The 8,861-nt window shown below is 33.9% G+C and overlaps 1 pseudogene; it reads right to left on the reverse strand.

Annotated features, from left to right (window-relative positions):
- Window positions 1-610: 610 nt before the first annotated feature.
- The window catches only part of LOC107849345, a 17,938-nt pseudogene continuing 9,687 nt past the window's right edge, over window positions 611-8,861 (reverse strand).

Below are 8,861 nucleotides of genomic sequence, written 5' to 3' on the forward strand. Positions count from 1 at the left end.
TATATTTATGTGTATAAATATAATACTTTATATATTTATGGGTATAAATATAAATTAGCAGTAAAATAATATCTTAAATAAGAGAGAAAATTAAATAAGGGATAAAAATAATGATGAGAGAAAAAAAGAGATATATATTAATTAGGATAGCATTAAGTTTGAAATTATAATTATCTTATTCTTTAAAACTGTTATATACGTAATATTGAAAAAGTAATATTATAAGGAGAGTTTTATGTAAAAATTTAAAAGATTGGGGTTATATGTAATAATAATAAAAGTTGGAATTGGAGTTGAAAAATTGTGAAAACAACAAAAACTTGTTTTTCCTTTTCAGAAAAAATTTTCGAAATTATTTTTTGAATTTTCATGGCCAAACACCACAATTTCCAACTCCGAAAAAAATTTCCGAGAAAAAGAAAAAAATTTCATGGCCAAACGGGCCCTTAGTATTGATCGGTAAGAATATTAAATAATAAATAAATTATTTCATTCGATCCATTTATTCGCCATGTTTATTTTTTCATGCCCCTTAAATAACCTTTTGTTCTATTTTAATTTTAATTTTTGGATTATCTTTTTTCAGTTTCACTACGAAAAATAAAGTACATCATTTTTTTTCTTCTTCGAAAACAAATGGAATCAGGGCCTTTACACCCTTAGGAAAGTTTTCAAATTTGGAAGAGAAAAGACATTTTTCCCCCTTGAACTTGTAAGAGAAAAGACATTTTTTCCCCCTTGAACTTGTCCTCCCAACTCACTTTAGCACTTAAACTTAACTTCCGTTTATTTACCCCCCTTAACATCTTTAAAGTGAATTATTTCAACCCCTTAACAGCCCGCGTGTAAACAAGCGATCTAAGCGCGTAAAAACTCATTTTTGTCTTTTTAAATTCTTTTCTCTTTCTTTTAAATACCCGTTTGAACCCCCATAACGGTTATATCTATTTTTCTATAAAAGAAACCCTAATTTATCCTCCCTTTCTTCATCTTCAGTCCAAAATTTCTTCAAATCATGAAAGTGATGCAAAGAATAAAATTGCTTTTTCTTGATTTGTATTAAGCCGCATAAATTTGGGATTTAAAAACATAAAATCGAATTGATTTTAGCTTCGTCTCTTTCTGTATTAAGGTATAATCTCATTCAGTACTTTGTCTATGTTTTATTAGGAATTACTTTCAAAATGAATTTTTGAATTACTTTGTGTCCTTTAATTTTTTTTTTTCTAAATTACTCTTTATCTTATTTGTTGAAATGAATTTCTTGTAGCACACAATAATGAAGTAAGTTAACTTGAGTAGACTATGTATGGAGGAAAATGATTCTTCTTTGAAGCAAGTTATTCATTGTAATCACGGAATTTTATTGAATTTGAAGACATCTTGGACTTCAAGTAATCCCGGTAGAAGATATTGGGCATGTCCTTATTATGGGGTAAGTATCAAATTTTGCATTTTCTCTTGTTATTTTGATAGAATTGATTAAGAGAAATGAGGTTAATATATTTTTTCTTTGTCACCATTGAAGGGTCCAAGATCTTGCGATTTTTGACATTGGAGGGATTCAGAAGACATTGATTCGAGGTTCAAATATGTGATTCAAATTAGTGCAGTCACAACTACATAGTTGAAGTCACCACAATTGAACTACTAGCTAGGTTAAAATCACTACTGTTTCATTACACACCATCAATACAGAAAGAGAAAAACATAATTAGGCTTCTACTGGAAGGTTGTTGAACTTGTTTGGCTTAGATTATTCAGTTCAACAACATTTGACCTTGTCCTTATCTTTTTCTGTGCTCTTATGTCTTCAAGTCCTTGTTGGGTCACAGCTTTCTTTCCTTTCCATTTCACACCTGAGGCTAGTTTGTGATGTCCAAGATTTCCAGTCAATATGGTGGAGTTCATAGGCATTCCAGGCTTATAAAAATAAAAGAGAACAAATTTAACTAAAGACTTGAAAAAGGTTTACTTTAAATTAGACAAACATAATCAAGAAATTTTAACTTACATTGAGGACTTTAAAACCACTCTCTGTATAAAGCATCCCCATTCCAACCATCCTAGGTCTTTTATAAGCTATCCCTCTACCTTTGCTAGCACCAGTGACACCATCTCCTCTTGATGTACCAGTACAATCAACAGCACCAGCTCCTCTACCTCTATTAGTTTTACCCACTACTACAACACCAGCTACTCTACCTCTACCTGCTCCACCAATAACTGCTGCACCAATCCCTCTACCTTTACCAACTCCACCAACAACTGTAGCACCAGTTCCTCTACCTTTACTAGTTCCACAAAAAACTGCAGCACCAGCTCCTCTACCTCTGCCAGCTCTACAAAAAATTGTAGCACCAGCTCCTCTACCTCTACCAGCTCCACCAACAACTGCAGCACCAGTTTTTCTACCTCTACCAATAGCTCTATCAACAGCACAAGTTGCAGTTCTTTTTCCTCTATCAACATCCACAGCAGCAACAGTTGCTGCAAGTGATCCTTTTCCTCTTACAGTAGCTGCTGTTGCAGCAGCAGCCTATAATACATAAGAAAAATATAATGAGAGAAAAAAATTAAAGCAAATAAAAGAGAATTAAAATACTAGTAAATTACAAGTCAAATGTTACCTTTGTAGATCCTTTTGGTCTTCCTCTTCTTTTACTTGTGCTTGGTGCTGCTAAAGAAGAAGCCATACTAGTTCTAGTGGAACTTGAATTCAATGGACAACTCCTTTTATTATGACCCTTGTTGTGACATGTGTTGCAGGTCATCTCAACACCCCTCTTTGATAACTTTCCAGTCCTGTTTTCATTCTACTCTTTTTTTCTAGATTTACTAGGTTTACTTGGAAGCTTTCTTATTGTAGGTGGTATAACAGAAAGATTGGTTGACTTGGGCCACATTTTCATACCAGTAACAGGCTGAATGAAGTAACTATAAGTCTTGAGGTAAGTTTTCTTAGTATACCAATGTGCAACATAGTTAATGGGTTTTAGCCTTCTAAAGTGTAGTGCAGCTATGGCATGACAACAAGGTATACCTTTTAACATCCAAGACCTATATGTACAAGTATTATCCCTCAAATTCACTATAAAAGTATTTCTCCATCTATCCTTAACTTCAAAACCAAATTCACCATTCCACTCAAGAGTGTACTTCATTGCTTTTGATGTGTTCTCTTGCAACACTTTTAGTGCCATAGGAGAAATATCAGTAATCCATGTTTTAGAAAACTGTCTCAACTATCCTATTCTTCTCATCACCTTAACCCTTATTTCCTCAAGCATTGATATAATAGTCTTGTATCTTGCCCCTAGTATCCATCAATTGAAGCTTTCAGCCATGTTATTGTTAACACTATCACAACAACTGTGATATTTGAAGTAAACCTTAGACCACCTTTCTATGTTGTACCACAGAAGATCTCCACAAATTTTATCTCCTAACATCTCCATATGATCCAAATTTCTTCTCAATTCTTGCTCATATGTAGATTTGGCACACTTCCAAAAACAGATTCTTCTTTTAATACCTCTCCAATCCTTAGACCAATTGGCTAGAACATGTATCACACATATTCTTTGCCCTGCATTTGGCAGTAAATCTGAAATTGCACTGTCAAAACCCTTAAACAAAATAAAATATATCAGTTGACATAAGTATAAAATAGGTCCCAAAAAAATTCAAAAAATGAATAAGAGAAAATATATGATGTTACCTTCTACATATCAGTAATAGTAGTCACTTCAAACCCATCTCCCAACTCAAGATCATTTTTCAAAAGTCTAACAAACCATCTCCAAGTGAATTTGTTTTCAAGTTCAACCACTGCCCAAGCTAGTGGTACCATCTGGTTATTCCCATCCTTACAAACAGCCACAAGTAATTGACCCTTACAAACACCTTTCAAAAAACAACCATTAAACCCAATACATCTCCTAGCACCAGCTTTGAATGCTCTTTTCAAAGTATCAAAACATATGTAAAAAGATTGGAACTGTTTTCTTCCACCTTCAAAAGTTTCTTCACTAAGACTCACTACACATGTACTACCTGGATTGGTCTTTAAAATCCCATCCCTATAATCCAAATTTTTTTTGAATTCCTTCACATGATCACCCATAATTTGCTGCAACACAATGTTTTTTGCTTTTCTTGCTACAGTCCTCTCTATATATACCTCCAAATTATTTTTTACTAACTCTTGAATCTAAAAACTTCTAATTCCAGGTTCTGATGTTATTCTATCCCTGTACCTTTCTGCCAAGTACTTAGAATTCACCAATTTATTCTTTGCTATGGTATTACACTTGTGACTGGAATGTACTTCTTAACTAGAAAATCTGTAGTCCTAGAAGCAATGCTTGCAAACAACAACCATGGACAACCATCTACACACTTTACTCTAACCCTTTTTGATTCATTCACAAACTTATTTAGCTCTACTTGTTCTTGAACAGCATATCTAGTAAGAGCTTTTCTAAACTCTCCAACATTTGCAAAACAAAGTCCAAGCTCCCAAACTATTAATTTACAAGTAAGATCAAATATAATCCTCTTATAATTTCTTTTTGCTCTCCTTGCTTTTCCTTCTCTTCTAGCAGGTTGTCCAACCTCATCATCCCCATAAATATCCTTATCAGAATTTATTTCAAGACTTACCTCATTATCTGAATCAATATATGGCTCATCTCCAGCTATCTTGCCCTCTAGACTATTTTTCTTCTTGGATAAAATTGCATTATATCCCACATCCACTCCCTTTTTACCTAAGCTAACACCTCTTGCTCTAGGCTTTTTTTTTTTTTTTTTCTCTTTTTGGTTTCATCAGATCTCTTCTTTTTGGCAGCCCTCTTTTGTTCCCTCAGAATCCTTACCTCCTCATGAACATCACTACCATAATCATCATCTTCACCTTCATTAAAGAAATCACAATAATATGATTTTTCTCTAACATCACTTTCACTTTCCCAATCTGATGGAATGAGTGGGACATCTGCTATAATAACAAAAGCAGTGTCACCTAAATTCTGATTAATACCAGTAGAAACACCACCCAAATTCTCACCAGTAGCAGAAACACCATTTGCACTACCCAAATCGTCACTCCTACCACCACCACCACCACCACCTAAGTCCTCACCCCTAGCAGCAACACTATTAGCACTAAAGTCCTTACTAGCAACAAAAAAATCACTGCCACAACTAGCTAAGTACTGAGCCCTAGCAGCAGCACCACCATTACCCAAGTCCCCACCAATAGTAGAAATACCACCACCACCTAGGTCCTCACCCCTAGCAGCAACACCAACATCAATAAAGTCCCCACTACTAGCAAAAAAATCACTGCCACCCCCACCTAAGTTCTCACCCCTAGCAGCAACACCAACATCACCCAAGCCCCCATCAATAGCTAAAACATCACCACCACAACCACCTAAGTACTTACCAATAGAAGAAACATCATCACCACCACCTAGGTCTTCACCCCTATTTGTAGTACCACAACCACTCAAGTTTTTAGTAAAAGTAGGTTCATGAGGTATTACAGCTTCTACAAAGTCCTCTTCAAACCCTAAATCATCATAGTCCCCTAAGTCTTTACTTAACTCTTTATCAAAACCAGGACAAGATTCTCCTCCCATATGGGAGTCATATTCAATAGATGGGACCACATCTGCCACATCAACTAAATGTGTCAAATATAACTCAATAACATCTTCATTTCTAAGTAGAGGTAAAATACCCAAAATATTGCTATTACATGTTACTATTACTGATTTTTTTCTTTTGGGAGGTCTGAGATAAACAATACACGAGGAACAATTATACCCAATTTCCTTCATGATATCAATAAATTCAAAGTAAGAAAGTCTGTCTACATCCATATTGAAACAGTCAGTAACAGTACCTCCATGATATTAATACTCGTTTTTTGTTGTAATTTGCCTCCATGGTAAAACCTCAATGTAACATACACAAAATCCATGGTTAATCTGAAGAAAAATAAAAAAATAGCAGCTTAGAATTATTCACGACAAAAACCTTAATATCAAAGTAAAACAACCCTAACAATTACCTAAGTAGTCAAATTTCGTCATGGAGCAACCATGGATTTCATAAAAAGCCATAGAAATAACTTAGTTTGAAGTGAAATCGAGTGAAACTGACTGAAATCGAGTGAAATCTATTAAAATCGAGTCAAATCGGATGAAATAAAGAGGTTTTAGAGAGAGAAAAAACTAAAATACATTATTTTTTAGGTTTTTAGGTATTTGATTAGAGTGGGTCGGGTTATAAACAAGAAAGGGTTGGGTTATAACATCAATCAATGAAAGGGCGCGTGCTTAACAACACCCAGCCTTGACTTGGGTTAGGCTGTTAAGGGGTTGAAATAATTCACTTTAAAGATGTTAAGGGGCATAAATAAACGGAAGTTAAGTTTAAGTGTTAAAGTGAGTTGGGAGGACAAGTTCAGGGAAAAAAATATGTCTTTTCTCAATTTGGAAAGGTACTATTTCCTAGTAGCATAACTCCTTCCCATCAAATATAAAGCTGAACCAACAACACAACAAAATAAAAACGGCGTCTGGGAGATGAATGAAATCCCTACAAAGCCAAGAATTTTGAAAAGATAATGAGGGCATATCAGTGGCAGACATAGGATTTAAAGATGGTGGGTACTAAAAAAATTTAAAAACTGAAAAAAAGTAAAAAATCATCTCAATGAGGTTCGAACCTGGGGCCTCCTTCTAATGAAGTACCTTAACATCAACCTAAATGCCAATGTACTCAACTAACTTTTTTTATAGTGGGTGCTTTTAAATATTTTATACCTATTTTTCTATATTTTTCATGTAATTATACTTATTCTGCGTCAAGTTTAGTGGGTGCCGAAGCACCCCAAAATCCTACATAGGTTCGCCCCTGGGGCATACGACCATACCAAAAAGACCACCTCGTGGGATTGTGTATCCCTTCTCTTTTTTGTCTGATCTGAACTTGGAAAGTATGTAGTGATGATATAAATTGCCACAGATTCCGACTAAGAATATCAATAAACAGATAGACTTCAGATCAATTTCTGGCTCCATATATGGTGAAGTGTTGGATAAAGGTCATGACTGCAGCCAACATAGAATAGGAGGATGTAATAAGGATCAATGAACCAACAACCATCCCACCACTATATTTGTGAACAAATAGAACCTGCAGAATAGAATATTGGAATAATATAAGCAGCAGCGAAATCTATCAAATTTCTAGTGAATAAATTTGAAAGGGAGCCTTGGTGCAAAGTTGCTATCATCTTATCAAAAAGGTTCGTCACTGATTTGAGTTGTGAAAATAGTCACTTGCAGAAATGTAAGATAAAGATGCTTAAATTAGACCCTGCGGTCCGATAATCATGGTATATACGGTCAGACCTCTTTATAATGTCATCTCGTTATAGTAGTTTGATTTTCTCCGGAACTGAATTTTCATGTTATATTTTACTTCTTTATAATGGTATTCTACCTATAACAACAATGATGTTTATTATAGTAGTACACTCTTTGTAAAATTACCCCTCTATAACAACATACTCAAATATAATGTAAAAATATTTTGTAAGAAATATATTATGCACATAATAAAATAGCAAAATATTTATGTAATCATCATTAATATCATGCACACAGTAAATTTCAAGTGTGAATATTTAATTTAATCAAAATATCATATTTAAATAGTGTACATCAGTTATTTCATAACTTTTGAGGAAAAGACTACTAATGTTTGCTTTTTTTATATTTATGCTCTTTCTAATTTTGCATACTTTTATTTATAACAGTTAAATGACATTTGAACGAGCTCTAATAACAAGGAACTTTCTCTGTATTTTGAAATATTTGCAGCATTTCATTGGTTCTATTTTTTTTATTTTTCATCCGGTGTCGGTGTCCGCATTGAAGCCACGACTAATCTGGATCGCATGTTGCAGGCCCATTAAGGTGGTAGTGCTCCCAACAGAGTTTTCTTCATACTTAGGGTTGAACCCTCAACCTCTAATTAAGGGTGAAGCAGCCTCATCCACTGCATCACAATCCATGTTGGTGGTTCTGTTTTGTTAATAATATACGTAATTACTTTATAAATAAAAAAAATTCAAAAGTTATGTAAGCACAAGTAAAGACTACAAGCTCCATATACAATACCAAAGTTGAAAGTTCCAAATGTTTTTCATTGAAGTCAAAGTATGCAGATGGATAGGTACACATTTTTTACTAATAACAAGAATGTAACTTGAGAAAATTGAAGGAAAGGTGTCTTTTAAGTCTTGAATGAAGGATTGGTGACATTGACCAATTTAAAGGGTCAAACATAATTAAAAAACTTGATTAGATTAATTGTGGACTTGATTAATATTTTCTAAACTTTTTAATCTTTTCAAAAATACAAATTAACCTACCCATAAAACTTTCCTCCCTCTGCAAATCAATCTCTCTCTCTTCTCTCTTTCTCTCTTTCTCTCAATAGTTTCTCTCTCTAACTTCTCCCAACCAACAACTTTTCAAATTTCTCCCTTCAATCTTGTGCAACTTTAACCTCTGGCAACAAATAGTTTTGAGTTCTTGCCCATTCCTTTTTTACTTTCAACCGTCAGTCGACGTGACAACATTCTCCGGCGACAACAACTTCTAGTTCTTCATTGTTTTTTTTTTTCGATTTTCACAAGTAAAAAATTAGTGCTTTTAAGTTATGACGAAAATGGGAAACTTGATTTGTTGGTGTTAGTTATTTTTTTATATTTTTTGTTATTTTTTAATGTTGTTATTTTTTTGTTGAATTTCTCATCTGGATGTATCTGCTACTGT

Source organism: Capsicum annuum, chromosome 12 (genome assembly GCF_002878395.1).
Source record: "Capsicum annuum cultivar UCD-10X-F1 chromosome 12, UCD10Xv1.1, whole genome shotgun sequence".
Lineage (NCBI taxonomy): Eukaryota > Viridiplantae > Streptophyta > Magnoliopsida > Solanales > Solanaceae > Capsicum > Capsicum annuum.